Source organism: Episyrphus balteatus, chromosome 4 (assembly GCF_945859705.1).
Source record: "Episyrphus balteatus chromosome 4, idEpiBalt1.1, whole genome shotgun sequence".
In the NCBI taxonomy this organism is placed as follows: Eukaryota; Metazoa; Arthropoda; class Insecta; order Diptera; family Syrphidae; genus Episyrphus; species Episyrphus balteatus.
The window spans coordinates 16,573,553-16,592,868 of record NC_079137.1 but is presented as its reverse complement, the minus strand read 5'-3'; the positions used below and the strand labels follow the sequence as shown (position 1 = coordinate 16,592,868).

Below are 19,316 nucleotides of genomic sequence, written 5' to 3'. Positions count from 1 at the left end.
TTAGTGGATTTAAATTTAAGAGATAAGAATGAGCTTCTGGCTTTTTAAAAATGTATTTTAAAATATTGTAGGTGTTGCCGTTGTTTTCAAAATATTTTTTTTGTGTTTGAGGTCAGAATGTTAGAAAATTGCATTTATCGCTTAAACGATGGAAGATTGTCCCTTACTGCCTTTTATATATTTTCCTTAAATTACCTAGAGAATCTTTTGCTATCATTTGTTTTATGAAATTTAAGCAAAAAAATTGGTTTTGTTAAAAAAAATATTAATTTTAATTTAAAAAAAACAATACGGCAACACCGGCAATTTTTAATCTATAGACTTTAAAGTATTTTTAATTACCTACGTTTGAAAAAAAAAATCGTCAAAATCAGAGCTGTTCGGCCGGGTTCCCTAATAATTTGCTTTAGTTACTCTACTATTGTATTTGTAACTAATTTTGGTTGAACCAATCGATTAAAATATTGGTTCAATAATGTTTTTATTATATTTATTGGAAAAGAATTTGCAAGCAGAGTATCCATGATTTTGTTAATGTTATTCTGACGAAAGGCAATATCACTGATATCCAATACTCTGTCAATAAAAGTAAAATCAAAATACGACCTGTAGCCAACGAAGAAGATAACATTCATTAAGAAAAATATATACATATATTTTTTAAATATCAATTTTTCGAAAACGGAACTTATTTTTCAAGTCTTAGTTTAGGCCGTGTGTGAATTTGGTTAAATTTTTAGCCGAGGATAAGTTTTTGACATTTGTATCTATGTCTGTTGAATAAAGAATTTATCTTGCGCTTTATTTAGCTGTGAAAATCGGGATACATTTTTGAATTGGCTAAATACTTTCTTAGTTGCAAAACAAAAGAATTTATGGTGTATAAAACATTTATAAATATTAACAATTTACAAACTTTCACCAAGCGTTGACCTGTGAATTTTAATTTTGCGTTTACATTCACTTAAAATTTTTGTGCATCATCAATAAAAGCTTTGTTTTATTTTTCTCATGAACCAGATCAGGGGTCGAACTACGGCATACGTACGTTAACGTATTGACACTTTATGTCTCTATCATTTTTTTCTGATTAAATAGAGAAAGCAATAGTCAAAACGTTAACGAACGTATGCCATAGTCCGACCCCAGATCATTGTATTTATTTGCGAAACACTAACAAAACAAAATCCTGATTTTATTGTAAGCTATCGTGCGGCTAAACTCGACTCGTGAAAAGTCGACATTACTTTCCCAATTCTCTTTCTTTATTTTCAGTTTTTTATTATAAATTAAAAAAAAATACATTAATCCTTTTGCAAACAATTTATACTCTGAAGATAAAAGTTTAACCGGCTCCCAGAGCAGGGTAAATGTTTGACAGCTGAAAATTTTTTTCTAAAAAAATGTATTGTCAAAAATTTAGCTTAATTTAAGCTCCGAAACAAAATCCTCTCGAAAATACATTTGATCTAAGAATTTGGATAGAATTTTGTACGTTAACTAAAATTTAGCATACATATATTTTGAGCACTTGACCATTTTTTTGATTATTTTGGAAGCAAGTTTTTTTAATCCAATTTTTTTAGATTTTTCAATCTAATAAACAGTCAGTTATATGTGTTCGACGAATAAATTTATTAGGCTCATAAGCAATCAGATAACAACTAGTACAGGAAAGTTAGTAAAAAAACAGGCATATTGTAGAACGAAATACAGGACGGCTGAATTTTTCAAATCTGAAAGAAGGTTATTAGAAAAGCTTAAGTCCTGGTTTTCGGGACGCCACCCCCCTGGCGAAATCCGCCATTTTGAAAAACGCGAATCGCTCTATATCTCCAAAACCGTGTGTCCTAGAGAAATGGTTATCAGGCCAAAGTTCTTGGAAATTTAATTATCCTTTTCTTTGTAGTACATTATTTTTCTGATCGGGCAATAGTTTTTAGGTTCTGTTGTTTTAAATTTTATTTTTTCGGTTTTTTTAATTTTTTATCATTCCCGGTAATAGTAATATAATTTTTTAAACAGTAAAAGTTATAGACCATCAAATTTCCAATAGTTTGGTATATTTTTGAAAGTCATGCGATGTATGAGTCGAAAGTTATTGATCTGAAAACTGTAGTCTAAGTACAGGAAAGTTAGTAAAAAAAAAGGCATTTTGTGGAACGAAATATAGGGAAGCTGATTTTTTCAAATCTGAAAGAAGGTTATTAGAAAAGCTTAAGTCCTGGTTCTCGGGATGCCAACCGCATTAATAAATCCGCCATTTTGAAAAACGTGAATTGGTCTATATCTGCTACACTATTGACTTGCCCGAATAAGCTACCCAATTAAAGTTGTAGGTAATATAAATATCTTTTCTTGTGCTGTTCACTGTTTTTCAGCGAGGACAACACTTTTGAGGTTATGTTGTTTTATTTTAAATTTTTTTGTTTTTTTTTTAAATTTTTCTCAGTCTCTATGATAGAAACAAAATTTTTTAGTATCATAAAACTACTTTGAACTACTTTTGCTATATTGAAAAAGTAGTTCAAAGCAGCTTTAAGTACTAAAAAGTAGATAAATATTTCCAAAGGAACGCAGCTAATATTAAGTTTCATCTTATATTATATATTTTTTGAAAATAATGAAATATTATTCCGTATCTTTGGTTTGAAAAGTCATATAATCTTCAAAAGGATACCAAATTAATGGAAATTTGATGTTCTACAACTTAAATGATGCTAAAAATTACGTTTTATCATAGAGACTGAGAAAAATTAAAAAAAAAAAAAAACGAAAAAATAAAACAACATAACCTCAAAAGTGTTGTCCACGCAGAACAAAAGTGAATGCAAAAGAAAAGATATTTACATTACTTTGGTTAAGTAACTTATTTTGTCAAGCCAATAGTTAAGTGGGTAGATATTAGAGCCTACGATTTTGTTCGTGTATTTAATTACACGTGTACCCGATACACGTGTACACGTGTATCTAAAAAACGTTTACACGTGTATCTTATTTACACGTGTATTTATTAAATACACGTGTATTTATATTTACACGTGTAAATACGAAACAAAATGATTTTTTTGCTTTTTGGGGGTAAAATAAAAGTTTTTAAAACTAAACAACTGAAGATTATTGTGCAAATAAATAGTTCGAATTGGAAAAATAGTATTTGAACTTTTTGAAGACCTTATAAATAATTTATTCAAAAATTAAAAATAATGATGTGCCTTTTCATTAAAAAAAAGCTAATAAATTTTTCCAAGATATATTTGCATATTGCCTACTGTGTCTTTCTGAGAAGAAAGTGTACCAAATGTTACATGTTTTTTTTTTTTTTTTGTTAATCACCGTTTATTTGAAGATCATATGGTTTACTAAGTTCATAGTGAAAGTGTAAAAGGTGTTTTATAAATAAAGCGACAAATTCAATCAAAATAAATTTTAAAATAAAACTAAAATATGAAGCCAAGGAGTTGGGTATGGCAATATGCCCACCGAGAAGGGACAAATGCCTACTGTGACTTATGTAGTTCACAACAAAACAACCGTTTTTCTTGTCCCGGTGGAACAACCGGAGCCCTTGGACGGCATTTAAAGGGACTCCATGGAGTCAATTTAATTATTTTATATGTTTTGTTGCTTGGTAATCTAATCTAATCTGCTTTATTTTTTTACTTTTTAGTCGTATATTTGAAAGAAGATGATAATTTGCCTGGGTGGTATGAGCTCCCAAAGCCCCTCTCTTGCAATTTACCTACAAAAGCTTTTGCGATATTTAGAATGGGATAAAATAGATTTGGGGTGTTTCAACCCCCCAATGCCCCTCCCCTGAGTTCGGACCCCAAAATATTGCGTTGCAATCCAAACTTCATATGTGTACAAAGTTCAGTTCGATACGATAATGGGAATCGGGTCAAAAATTTTTTCCAAGATTTATATGGCTAGGGTTGAATAAGAATTTCCAATTAAATTTTCCGTGTAATTTCAATGTGTAAATCTAGCCAATAACCGCAAAAACCTGAACAATATCCTTTTCATTCAATATAATACATATTTTAGGAAATCGCCACCAAATCTACCTGTTCGAACGCTATTTACACGTGTAAATATAAATACACGTGTAAATATAAATACACGTGTAAATATAAATACACGTGTATTTACAAATACACGTGCTTTGGCACGAATTATATAAATACACGTGTAGCACGTGTACCTTAATACACGTGCAATAGTAGGCTCTAGTAGATATAGACCAATTCGCGTTTTTTAAAATGGTGGATTTCGCCATGGGGTTGGCTTCCCAAGAACCAGGACTTAAGCTTTTCTAATACCCTTCTTTCAGATTTGAAAAAATCAGCCTCCCTATATTTCGTTCCACAAAATGCCTGTTTTTTTTAACTAACTTTCCTGTACTTAGACTATAGTTTTCAGATCAATAACTTTCGACTCATACATCGCATGACTTTCAAAAGGCTCCGTGAAGCCAGAACTGCGACCTCAAAATTTTTGAACCAAATTTGTCTAATTCGTTTGTCCACCGTTTGTCCATGTTTGTCCACCCAAAATTTTCGTTTGTCCACCCTTCAAAAAAATTTTAGAGCAAATTCTTTTTTTTTTTATAGGAAGTCTGAAAAATGAAAAATCGTCTAAAACGCTCAAATTTTAAGATAGACGTATAAAACCAACTGCAATCGTTTGTCCACCTCGAGTTCTATGTACACACTAAATATTATCGTTTTTCCAGCCCCCGTTTAGGAGCAATTCCAAAAACAAATTTTGCACTGAAAAATTGAAATTCCCCTAAAATCCCCAAAAATCCATTTTCATCAAAAATTCAAACTGCTGTCGTTTGTCCACCTCGAGTTCTTTACGTATACCAAAAATCATCGTTTGTCCACCCTCCGTTTAGGAGATATTCCAAAAAGAATTTTTTTATAGCAACTCAAAAAAAGTACGCATACACCACAGTGTACCTCTACTGAAAATTAAAAAGTCCTCAAAAATTATTATTTTTCAAAAATTCAAACGGCAATCGTTTGTCCACCTCGAGAAATGTATACAAACAAAAAATCATCGTTTGTCCACCCTACGTTTAGGAGATATTCAAAAAACAAATTTTGTACTGAAAAATTCAAAGTCCCAAAAAATCTCCAAAAATTGACTTTTTTCAAAATTTAAAATTTCTGTCGTTTGTCCACCTCGAGTTCTACACGTATACTAAAAATCGTCGTTTGTCCACAATACGTTTAAAAGATATTCAAAAAACAAAATTTGTACTGAAAATTTCAAAGTCCCAAAAATCTCCAAAATTTGACTTTTTTCAAAATTTCTAATTTCTGTCGTTTGTCCACCTCGAGTTCTACACGTGTACTAAAAATCGTCATTTGTCCACCGTTTAAAAGATATTCAAAAAACAAAATTTTTACTGAAAATTTCAAAGTCCCAATAAATCTCCAAAAATTGACTTTTTTAAAATTTCTGTCGTTTGTCCACCTCGAGTTCTACACGTATACTAAAAATCGTCGTTTGTCCACCCTACGTTTAAAAGATATTCAAAAAACAAAATTTTTACTGAAAATTTCAAAGTCCCGAAAATAAATTGACTTTTTTCAAAATTTCAAATTTCTGTCGTTTGTCCACCTCGAGTTCTACACGTATACTAAAAATCGTCGTTTGTCCACCCTACGTTTAAAAGATATTCAAAAAACAAAATTTGTACTGAAAATTTCAAAGTCCCAAAAAATTTTTTTCAAAATTTAAAATTTCTGTCGTTTGTCCACTTCGAGTTCTACACGTATACTAAAAATCGTCGTTTGTCCACCCTACGTTTAAAAGATATTCAAAAAACAAAATTTGTACTGAAAATTTCAAAGTCCCATAAAATCTCCAAAAATTGACTTTTTTCAAAATTTCAAATTTCTGTCGTTTGTCCACCTCGAGTTATATACGTATACCAAAAATCGTCGTTTGTCCACCCTACGTTTAAAAGATATTCAAAAAACAAAATTTGTACTGAGAAATCAAAAAAAAATATTACGCATACACCAGAGTGAAAATTTCAAAATCCTCAAAAATTACTTTTTTTCAAAAATTCAAACGGCAATCGTTTTTCCACCTCGAGAAATGGATACAAACAAAAAATCGTCGTTTGTCCTCCCTACGTTTAGGAGATATTCAAAAAACAAATTTTGTACTGAAAATTTCAAAGTCCCATAAAATCTCCAAAATTTGACTTTTTTCAAAATTTCAAATTTCTGTCGTTTGTCCATCTCGAGTTCTACACGTATACTAAAAATCGTCGTTTGTCCACCCTACGTTTAAAAGACATTCAAAAAACAAAATTTGTACTGAAAATTTCAAAGTCCCAAAAAATCTCCAAAAATTGACTTTTTTCAAAATTTAAAATTTCTGTCGTTTGTCCACCTCGAGTTCTATACGTATACCAAAAATTGTCGTTTGTCCACCTTACTTTCAGAAGATATTTAAAAAAACAAAAAATTCAAGGTCCCATAAAATCCCCTAAAAATTTTTGTTTCAAAAATGTTACCGCTTATTCTGATTCAAATAACTAAGCACCCTCTCAGTACTAGGTTCACTAGAGTGACCGCAACTCCCATAGGAAAAAATTTTTGTCGAATTTTTTTCGGGGGAACCCCATAAAATGTTCCGCCTTTGCAGATTTTTAGATAGCCAAAATTTAAGCTCGATTGGATAAGTCTAAATGGTGCCGACACTCGCTCAAAGTATCAAAAATCTCTGTTTTTTCACTGTTTTTCGAAGAAAATTAGCTCTAGCTCCCAAACAGATGGGGTTATTTTCACTTTTTATATATTAAATGAAAGGTAGTGTTATTACACATAATTCAGATTCAAAATTTGTTTAGTTTTACAAAAAAAAAAAATATTGTCATCAATTTAAATTTTGAATCTGAATTATGTGTAATAACACTACCTTTCATTTAATATATAAAAAGTGAAAATAACCCCATCTGTTTGGGAGCTAGAGCTAATTTTCTTCGAAAAACAGTGAAAAAACAGAGATTTTTGATACTTTGAGCGAGTGTCGGCACCATTTAGACTTATCCAATCGAGCTTAAATTTTGGCTATCTAAAAATCTGCAAAGGCGGAACATTTTATGGGGTTCCCCCGACCAAATTTCGAAAATCGATTTCTTGCGGACACTCTAAGGTTCACTTTATCTAATTATATGAAAAAAAGTATCCAAAAATGGTATGAAAAGCCAAAAATTTGTTTGACAATTTTTAATTTTGCAGTAAGAAAATTTTTTTTTATTAACTTACTTTTTTTTGAAAATTAAATGATTAGGTATTTCAAAAGTATCCTTTCATTTTTTATAAAGTGATCCGTTGTTGAGGTATGAATAGTTTAATTCAAGAGTATGAATATTTGTTTGAAGACTGAAAATGAAGTCTTTAAAAACAAATAAGCAAATGACTTTATAAAAAAAAAATTTCTCACTTCCTTAAGAGAAAATAAGACAGTTCTATTTCTATTTCACCATTTTAAATAAAATCTTTACTTCTAAAATTGTAAAACCAGAAAAATGAAGCTTTGACATGCTTTTTGTTTTGTCATGATACGATTATTTTTCATTGAGAAACAGCTTATCAAAAATCACTAAAAAAAGAATCACGAATTTTGTTTGTTCCTAAAATTTTTTGGGCTACTGTATTTAGTTCATATAAATAGTTTAAGTTAGTATGGTAAATGAAAGTGCTAAGTTATTTCAATAAGAATTAGTGCTAAAATTATTGTAAAAAAAATTTTTGGGGTTTTTGTTATTTTTACTAAGGAATGTATGCGTATTTTCTTGAGAGTTGCTATAGAAAAATTCTTTTTGGAATATCTCCTAAACGTAGGGTGGACAAACGACGATTTTTTGTTTGTATCCATTTCTCGAGGTGGACAAACGATTGCCGTTTGAATTTTTGAAAAAAAGTAATTTTTGAGGATTTTGAAATTTTCACTCTGGTGTATGCGTAATATTTTTTTTCGATTTCTCAGTACAAATTTTGTTTTTTGAATATCTTTTAAACGTAGGGTGGACAAACGACGATTTTTAGTATACGTGTAGAACTCGAGGTGGACAAACGACAGAAATTTTAAATTTTGAAAAAAGTCAATTTTTGGAGATTTTTTGGGACTTTGAAATTTTCAGTACAAATTTTGTTTTTTGAATATCTTTTAAACGTAGGGTGGACAAACGACGATTTTTAGTATACGTGTAGAACTCGAGGTGGACAAACGACAGAAATTTTAAATTTTGAAAAAAGTCATATTTTGGAGATTTTATGGGACTTTGAATTTTTCAGTACAAATTTTATTTTTTGAATATCTCCTTAACGTAGGGTGGACAAACGATGATTTTTTGTTTGTATACATTTCTCGAGGTGGACAAACGATTGCCGTTTGAATTTTTGAAAAATAATAATTTTTGAGGACTTTTTAATTTTCAGTAGAGGTACACTGTGGTGTATGCGTACTTTTTTTTGAGTTGCTATAAAAAAATTCTTTTTGGATTATCTCCTAAACGGAGGGTGGACAAACGATGATTTTTGGTATACGTAAAGAACTCGAGGTGGACAAACGACAGCAGTTTGAATTTTTGATGAAAATGGATTTTTGGGGATTTTAGGGGAATTTCAATTTTTCAGTGCAAAATTTGTTTTTGGAATTGCTCCTAAACGGGGGGTGGAAAAACGATAATATTTGGTGTGTACATAGAACTCGAGGTGGACAAACGATTGCAGTTGGTCTTATACGTCTATCTTAAAATTTGAGCGTTTTAGACGATTTTTCATTTTTCAGACTTCCTATAAAAAAAAAGAATTTGCTCTAAAATTTTTTTGAAGGGTGGACAAACGAAAATTTTGGGTGGACAAACATAGACAAACGGTGCACAAACGAATTAGACAAATTTGGTTCAAAAATTTTGAGGTCGCAGTTCTGGCTTCACGGAGCCCTTTCAAAAATATACCAAACTATTGGAAATTTGATGGTCTATAACTTTTACTGTTTAAAAAATTATGTTACTATAACCGTTAATGATAAAAACTTAAAAAAAAACGAAAAAATAAAATTTAAAACAACATAACCTAAAAACTATTGCCCGATCTGAAAAATAATGTACTACAAAGAAAAGGATAATTAAATTTGCAAGAACTTTGTCCTGATAACTATTTCTCTAGGACACATAGTTTTGGAGGTATAGAGCGATTCGCGTTTTTCAAAATGGCGGATTTCGCCAGGGGGGTGGCGTCCCGAAAACCAGGACTTAAGCTTTTCTAATAACCTTCTTTCAGATTTGAAAAACTCAGCCGTCCTATATTTCGTTCTACGAAAAAGTCTATCTTTCCTGTACTAAACATTGACTTTTTCAATCAAGAATAATTTATTCTACAAATTAACAAATAAAAAATTGTCAATTTCAAAAATATTCAAAATTAAGCGTCATTTTAATTGTTTTTGTTTTCTTGTGTTCCGCTGTATTTTTTACCAAAATTTTTTTAAAACAGCTTTGACAATTGCACAATATTTTTGTTGAGATTATTCCTTAGAATAATTTGTATTCGTCTCTGAAAAAAGCAGATAGTTTTATTCTTAGGAATAAGCTATGTATATGTGCCTGTTGAAAAATTGATTTTTTTTCTCTATCTGGGGGATAAATACTAACTGACTTTTGAAAATTACAAGGAGAAAACATTAATAAAAACAAAAAAAAATATGAATTAATACTATTTGTAATTACAGCTTTGGTTACTTATTAACCTAAAAGTATTTTCCAGGGATTCTATATTATCGAATACGCACAATCCTGTAAATCTAATGTGACGCCACATCTCTTTCATAGCTGATTTATTTTCCGGTGTCGCTTCTATAACTACTACTACTTTCATTTATTGTGGTTGCAAGGACAACATTTATAAGGACATTTCTTTCGACCTTCTTATTGCTCCAGGTCTCTGGCCTCTGGGCTCCTCTTCCTACCTTACCATTCCATTCGATGTAGCATATTTGGTTCTAGGTATTTTATACCAATTCAATACTACAAACAACTTCTATTATTTGGTTTAAACATCCAATTTTCTATGATCAAGCTCATCTATAACTTATCTCATTTAAGAATTCATTTAAACATTCCTACTTAATAAATAGAAAAATATACTCAGACAGTACCTATTCCAGAGCACAAAAAAAAAAAAAAACTATTAAAGGCAGATGAATCGAAAGATTGGAGAAAATCGATTTCAATACGCCTGGAAGCCCTCAACATCTGTTTAGAATTACCTTGGCCACTTCGAAATGCATACAAATATCCACAACAGCAACCACTTTCCAATACACATCATCATCGTTGTCATCATCATGGAGAAGCAGCAGCAGCAGCATCATCACCGTCATATACCTTCCTATCTAGGAGCTAACCACACGCCGACAAAACACTTGTATGTGTGTATGAGCATAACGTAGGTATCACGAACCATAGAGTTACGTTGATGGTGGGTCCTGATGTATTCCCTTGGGTTTAACCAGGATGAGGAGCAAAGATGCATTCGATAAAATTACTGCCGTCAGTCTGGCAGCTACTGCTTCTGTGGCATGCCTATATACGTACATATCCACATCATCATCATCATCATTCGCCTGTCCGCCCACATTCACTACTAACACTATACATTAGCTCATCTCTGGAGATTTTTACGTGTCACATGTTACGTGATCGGGTGTGAAACCTACAATCACGGTTAATTCTCAATTTCTCCAGGGAAAAATACCAACAACAACAAAATACACTCTCAAAAAAAAACCACATGGATAGTATTTCTTTCTTTTTTTTGTAGAACCTTGCCATTGTAAAGGGAATGAAATTTAATTGATTTCATTTTACTACAAACAAGGACATGAAAACAGATAGGTCCGCAGCCTGTAGGTATGCATGGGTTCTGGACACGAGATGAAAGAAATAAATTTTTCAGGTGGTCTTCCGCCAACGATGATTGATTTACCATTGGAAAAGTGAGTTGATTGCTGTTCCTGATTGGGAAAGCCACATCAAAAAGTTTTTTTTTTCTTTAACAGTATTTTTTTTTTGAAATATTGAAATACATATTTTTTTTATTTTCTTTTGTAAACAATTTGTTGACAAAAATGAATTTAATGTATTGATAGATTGCAGTTATTAACTTTATTTTAATAAGTTTTTATAAGCAATACTGAATAAAATTGGTCAAGTCAAGTCATTTCCAGGGGCGTACACACCATTGTGGTAAGCGGGGCCATGCCCCGGGGCCCCCTACACGCCCCATTCAGGGCCCCGACAGGATACAATTCAAAACAAAAGATAATATATTTGATATGAATCACTTCGGACACAAGAGAGACAAATTATATTCTTCAGTGTAATGCATAATGAATTGGTAGCCAGCCACATAATATTTCATCTTAAAAAAAATATAACCTCTGGAATCCCAAAAAAATAAATGGCTTTTTTGAAAGGAAAATTACATATTATCTTTGGGATCCAAAAAATATTACTTGAATAATTATAATCTAAGCGACCATCAAATGATAGGTACATCAGGGCCCCAAGAAAAAAGGAGAGCATTTACTGTTCCTATTTTCTATATCAAATGGGCCTCCAAATATCAAAGGGGCCCCAAAATTTAGTCTTGCCCCAAGGCCCGACAACTAAACGTACGCCCCTGCTCATTTCATTAATTTATTTTATATAAAAAAAATTTAGTGTTTGAACCGGCACATTAATTTAGTAACGTCAATGACTTCGAGAGTGCGTCCGTATTGGGGGCGCGTGGACTTTTTGACTATCTCGATAGTTGAACATGTACAGTACAAAAATGGTCTGACTTCACTATAACACGTTTGATTATTATTTTGTAAAAGGTACCTATTGATTGATTTTGAAAAAAAGCTTTCGATCGACAACCACTAGGTTTGTTATGGGTAACCCTGAGATGCCCCAAAACCATAGTGGGGATAATAAGTGACATGTCGCAGAAGTGACAGAATGAGTAGTCGAAGGATTCAAAATCACAGTAGGTGTACACCAGGAGGGCAAAATGCCAAAACCAAAATTGTAGTTTTGAGAAAAACGTCTTCGAACTTTGGAAACTCATGCAAACTCATGGAAACCCGCTGTCAGTTTTCTGATTTTAACAGACCTATTCCTGTAGTACTACTTCTCAATTGTGAAAAGTTTCGTATGACAGCAAGAGTGAGAAGGCTTGTTTGAATAAGAAACACGAAAGTCCAAGGGAGTCTGCACGTTTCTAAAAAACTAGAACACGATAGACTCAGCTAGTATTGAGATGTTGAATACAGAGTACCCGAGATTCCCGTCAAAAAGGCAATGTTATACTTCATACATATGTAGTAAAAACAAAGTCCTAGAAGAAGAATCTATTCGTTCACTATGGCGTACACGTACTTTCATAATTGATTTTTATTTCTAATACATACGATTGCACTCAATAGAAGAGAAAAAAACTATAAGCTTGTAATACATTAGATGAGTTTTCTTCGGACACATACATAAATAGTAAATATTTCAATTCCAAGTCAGTTTCATAATTTATTCAATTTCCAAGAAAAATCATTTATGTACCAAGTATAATTTTTTGATTTACACTTGCATATAGATATCTTTTGAAACATTCAAACGGACTGGATACCACAAAAATCATAAAACAATGTCAATAGTATTTTACTATTTGTTTTCCAGCAAAAATGTTCAGTCTATTCATTGAAATGTTGATAAGCTAAAAAGCCTACAATTGAGTGAAACAAATCATATGGGTGTGGTAGCGCAGTGCGTAGTGTACTAGTCTGTGAGCTCGCTTAGCATAGGTTCATTGCGACGGAAAAAGTTTTTGGAATAAAATTAAAATTTACTAGACCACATACAAAATAAAATAAAGGCGTCTGATGATAGGATTGGTATCCGTGAAACAGTTCTGTAACTCTGGCCATATGGTGGAAGCACCTTCAAGAAATTGTTGTTGTTGTTCAAAGACTATAATTTTTTTTTAACATTAATTTCTATAATAAGAAACTGCAACACTTAATTTAATACGCAAAACATAATAATCTGATTAGAATAATATCAAAGTTTAAATTGACATACCTAACAGTATAGTTTATAAATCTAAGTGAAATATATGAAAATTTAAACTTCAATTTTTAAGTGGAACTATTTTAAGTAACCTCTAAAGACCACAACTATAAGAAAACCTTTAGAAGAGAACAACAACAACAAAAACATTTTTCTTCTTTTTTTCTATACACAAACTTGACTCGACTTACTATGGCTTTTACGGAAAAGCAACTTTTGTCACTGAGTTTATATTCGAACTTGCACGCGTTGAAACCAATTATTAAGGAATGTGTACATCATCAGCAATGAATCTTGTCATAGGTAAGCACAAAAAGACTAGAATAATAAGATTGTTTCTCTAACATCGTCCTCGCATCCAAATCATCATTTGTTATTTCTGTCAAAACACATTCCAAAAGGCCAACTCAGACAATATCTGTCTATATATACCTATAATAAAAGCAAAGAAGGTATCGTGCAACTTCCGAATAAGGAGAAACAAATTTAACATTCCAACTTCTTCATAACCAAATGGAACATACATAAAATTGCAACCAAACCAAACTAAGCCAAAAGCCAAACTGATACAGGAAGGTAAAATGTGATGTTAGAAGAATTGCTGCTGCAATTCCTTTACCTTTCCACATTTGGATATGTTCCAGCAGCACAGAAAACTTTAGTTGGAATTGATATAGTCGCTTCGTTAATCGTGGCTATATTCTGAATTTGAATATTTGAATTGTCGATGTCAGGTATGTGAAAAGTTGTTTATCCAAAACAACAAGATTTTATATTGTTGATCAAAGTTGTATAGTTTTGTGCAAACACAAAAGAGAAATAAAAAACATTTAATCAGTAAATGATACAAATTTGAAGTTTCAAACACTTAATTTTACTTTACTAATAAAAATCATAGAAATCCAATGACAAGTCTTCACAAAATTTTATTTGAAAGTTTTAAATCACAAATACTCTCAAAACTTAGACAGACCCTCAAAATCCTAGAAAAAAAGTTGATTGAACTAGAAAAAAAATTCTATCATTCAAGGTGAGTTTTTTTTTCTTTCCTTTTACTTGTTGAAGGTAACGCATAGAAAACAGAAAAACAAATGACACAAAGCGGTGGTAGGTTAAAATGGAAATGCAATAATTGAGTTCGCTTTGCATTCTAACGAACTTTGTCCGGTTATTTGGCGCGCTTCTCATAAAAGTTATTTCTTGTTACTTTTTAAAATGTTTTCTTTTTTCTTCGTTCGAACTCAGATATGACAAGAGATGAATGGAAGTCAACAAAAACTTAATTGACAATGAATGTCATCTTAATGAATGACAATAAAATGCAAATCGTTTTATAGAAACAACCTTAAACGTGGTTTTAATAGACAACAAAAGAAATTGATAAATTTTCAAATTGTGTGCCACTTTTTGTGAATTGCTATTACAACTAGAAACAATAAAATAAATAAGAAAGAAAATAGCATCTGGCTAATATTGGCACATGTAGCGTTGTTAGATTGACGGACAGTAAAATTTGGTTTTCTTTTCCAGGAATATCCCATTTCCAATATATGAACTTGTCATCCACAGTTTAATATTAAAATTATTTCTTTTAAACAAATCGTCTTTACTGATACTCCCATAAAGAATACCATACCCATGAGTTTTGCAAAAAGAACGACTTGACTTTTTACTTTTTTAAACTTCTTAAACTTTTCCTGTTTAGAGAGTTTAAAGAACCAATTTGATTTTATTTATTCGTCCATTTCTGATTTAATAATTGTTCACTCATATTCAGAAAGTTCTTTCTCTGAATAATTTCAGTTTGAGAATCTGATTTTTTCAAAATTCATAAATATTCATACGAATAGGTATGTGTATAATACACATTGAGTTTGCATTTTTAATTAAGAAACGTGCCGAAGAACTTCACACAACAGAATGTATGTAGGCAATAAGAGTTTTATCGAAGATAAGAGATTAGACGATTTAAACGTCAAATGATTAGATATAAGATTGCAATGAGAGAATGAATATTAATTAACAAGGTCGTAATCTTAATAAGCAGACCCAGTTCGCATATCAAATTCAAAAAGAGAATAGAAGGCTGGCGGACTACAAAAGTCTTTATAAAGACTTTTTTTAGAAAATTCTAGTTGGAAAATGTAATTAAAAATGAAATATCTTCAAGCTTTAAAATAACAATATATGTACTACAAACAATATTGATGCTAGATATAAAAAACAAGTAATTTACAGTATATTCTTAATAATCATATAGAACTTTAACAATTCTAAAATATAAATTCTTTAATATTTATCGATTAATCGTCTCCATTTAGGATTTTCTTGCTTAACTCATCAGAAAAATATATTTTGTATCTCTGATTCTTCAACAAACTTTTAGCTTTAGTTTATAAAAAAAAAGATAAGAAATTACCACCGCTTGATTTCAAAGTCATATGCAAATAAAATGTAGATTTTCTTATTCGCTAGAGAGAGAGAGAGAGAGAGAGAGAGAGAGAGAGAGAGAGAGAGAGAGAGAGAGAGAGAGAGAGAGAGAGAGAGAGACAGAGAGAGAAAGAGAGAATTTGTCTTTAATAAAACAAATAAAACCAATCATTATTTCAGTGAAAATTTATTTATTTATTTATCAAATTTATTCTTACTAAAAATCCAACAACGAAAAAATGTGTACATTTAATAAAAAAAATTGCAAATAATATCAAATCAAAAAGTAATTTTAAAATCTAACAAATATTATACAGAGCTTGTTCACACCCAATACAAATATCGTGGCCCTAAATTTGGGAATAGTATCTTTTTCTCGTCACCGAGCTGTTGTAATTTTCACAAAAATAAGACCCAATTAAAGAAAAAATATTTTTCGAACCTTTATTAACGGTAACAGCCATAAAACCTTTTTTTTTTTTGTATTTATAAACTTTTAAAGATAAAAATGTCGATCAATATTTTCTGAAAATGGCATAGAAACTTTTTTTTTGAAAAAGGTTAAACAAAAATAAGTATACACAAATATACATATATACATAGGTATATAACTTTTTATACAAGAAATCAAATGATAAAGTTCATAAAAATAAATGCTGGTAAAAATCATTAAAAACAGTGTTTAGGTAATAATAAAATCAAATTTTATATTTCCAGGCGACCTATAATTGTGCCTTTTAACTCTTATACATTTAAAAGTCATACAAAATTCGAAAATCATTAGTTTTGCCACAAAAGGCAAAGGGGGTTCTTTGGTTTTATGTTTAACATATAATTGTATGTTCATAAGAGCTTATTTATATACCTTATTTATATTTCATTTTAGAACAATTGTACAAATATATAGGTATTTTTTTGTTAATTTATTATTTATTTATTAATTTATTTATTTATTATTTTCTTTACGCAAGAGCTTTTTCTAACAGAAACAAATATTTAAAATCAACATTAAAAGTTAGTTATATTGGCAAAATTTTCTAGAAAGTGCTTACGCATTTCTTTTTTTTATAACGCATTTCTCGTTTCACGAAAGTCGCCACAAGGTCATTCAAAAGACATCGCCCTAACATGGTTCGTTAAAAAAATTAACAAACAAAAATAAAAATAAACCACATTGCCCTCCTATACCAAATTAGCAGAACTTTCTGTATCTATGTATCCCATTAAAAAAAATTATTAAGTGCATGCCACCCAGTTATGAACTTCATCTTACAGTGGGGAATGGCATGCCAATTCAAATAAAGTTGTTTTTAACGTTGAATGAATCTTTTAATCTAAGAAAATCTCTTGTACACGTGACAATCAATTCAGAGGTAAGAAAACAATATATTTGTTTTTATTTTTGTTTTTACTTGGAAATGTCAAAAAATTGGCGCGAAACAATATAAATTCAAATTTGATTGTATTTCTTCACAGTCATATGTGTGTGAGTTTGAGAATCGAATTAATAGATGCAGATATCTTTTATGACAACTCGTTTCAATCGGACGTTGTTTGTAAATTTTAATGGCTGTGGGAATAATTCAATTGTTTATTAACAATAATTATTATTGACGGTTATTTGAATTTTGTTGTTATCTAGTGATGGCTAATTGTTTTATAAAGCTATTTGACTGCTGTTGTGAATATGGTGACGGCCACATTCACCACAATTGGCATAAATGAATTACGTAACATTGTAATTAACTTATGCTTTCAACAATATATAGTTTTAATATCTTTTTTAATCCATTTTCGGAATGAGATAAATTCTTTTTCAGTGAATGAATGATGCGGATTTCAGGAGGATCTTTTATCAATTATTTTTATATGAATCTTAAATTTATAATTTAAATGCATCTCGCATTGATGTGCTGTAGATACATCAACAAAACACTCTGTTGAACAATACAAAAACGTGCAATGTATAAATTGTTGTGTTTACTGAAAAACGACCTTAGGGTGATTTGGCGCATGGTTTGAGATTTCAAGTTTGAAGTTAGTTGCAATATTTGTATGTGATTATAAAAACAAGGGTTAAGTCACACAGAATGTTAAGCTTTTAAGTTTAAGATAATAAATTGGCATGCTTTTTTAATCATTTTAGTTAAAATATTTGTTGAACATTATCATCACAAGATTACAATTTAATTACTGTTAAAAAGAAAACTAAGATACTTATTGATATTTGATTAGGTACTTCGTTTTATGAAGACCTCTATTTATAACAAAATAAACCTAAGTTTTAGTAAACTTTAACTATTGGCATTGGCTTTGACTCAGACTCTAACAAAACCCTTATTAGTTATTTTAAGTTACTCTATATTCAAAACTATTTTCGCTACATCTCGTGTTCCACAAGGCCGTCACATAAGCCCTTTGATCTTTGTTCTCTTGTTGTCTGAAAAAAATTCTTTACTACGAATAATGTGGCATTGAAGATATCTCAATGCGAACACACAAAAAAATTGTATAACCAACAAGCAGAACATTACACCAAAATAATTATCCAGCTTGATAACATAACACTTTAAGGCCCAATTTATTCACTCTCCATTATATTTAAAATCTCCATTAAAAAATTGAAAACTGTCAAATCGCATACAAATTTTAAAATTTCCCTTTTTTAATGGAGACTTTTAATTTAATGGAGTGTGAATAAATTGGACCTAAGGGCCAATTTATTGAGTCTCCATTAAATATTGAATTTTATCGCTTTAGTTAACGGCGTCGTTAACTAATAACGCCATTAAGTACATTCCATTAAGTATTTATTTTATTCACTCTTCTTTAGTTAAATTCGTTGTTGTTAATGGAAACTTTAAATTTAAAACTCTGTTAAAAAAATCCCAAGGATTTTTAATTTATTTTGAAAAATAAATCTGTCAAAAGCTAGTATTTTGTCATATCAAATAGATTTATTTTTTGTTTTCTTGGTTTTAGATACTTTTAAGATGGATATTTTCATTTAATACATTTTAGTATCTGTTGTAATAACCGTTACATGCTCTCTGAAAATAATACAACGCACTTAGGAATGTTGTAACTATTGTGTTTATTAAAGTCGCGGCAAACCTTAGCTCATAAGGATTAATCTACGTGCATCAAAACTATGTTCCGTAAACGATTTATAGCCGAAAAAGCCAGGCGAAAAGCAAATGCAATAGTCAATATCACGAATGGAATTTAAAATAAAGTTTAAGAATTAATTAAAAAATTTCCTTTATTTTTTGCTCAACATCCGTTCGAATAATTAGAGGTAGGTACTATTACCAATTACAATTACCAAACGTTGGTCTTATGATATTGGTTATACACATTTTCACCATTCTATTTGTCCATATTTATCCCTGTTTTAGGTATTTATTTTTAATTGTCAATTGACACTGAAACTTTTTTTAATAAAATAATAAATGAAATGACTTTGACGCTAATGGAGAGTGAATAAATAGAAATTCTGTTTAAAACCTCCATTTGCGCTAAAAATCCTTCTTAAAAGGTCGAATTCGGCATTTTAACAAAAAGGTCTTTTCAATTTAATGCTCAATTAGTTAATGAAGTCAAACTTCAAAAAAATCCTTAAAAGACACTGAATAAATGAATTTTGTTTTTAATTTTAAAATTCCCTGTTTTAATGACGATTTTAAATTTAATGGAGAGTCAATAAATTGGGCCTAAATGAGATTTAAAAAAAAGCTAATAGTAG

At 30.4% G+C, this 19,316-nt stretch overlaps 2 protein-coding genes across 8 annotated transcripts in view; one reads left to right on the top strand and one right to left on the bottom strand.

Moving 5' to 3' along the window:
* Positions 1–19,316, bottom strand: part of LOC129917985 (high affinity cGMP-specific 3',5'-cyclic phosphodiesterase 9A) — a 278,734-nt gene that overhangs the window by 226,347 nt on the left and 33,071 nt on the right. The window lies entirely within an intron of this gene.
* LOC129917990 (uncharacterized) overlaps positions 13,156–19,316 on the top strand; it is a 107,108-nt gene continuing 100,947 nt past the window's right edge. For both annotated transcript variants that reach the window (XR_008772909.1, XM_055998273.1), the window contains exon 1: positions 13,156–14,171. The gene's annotated coding sequence lies outside the window, so the exon portion shown is untranslated. The remainder of the gene's footprint in view (positions 14,172–19,316) is intronic.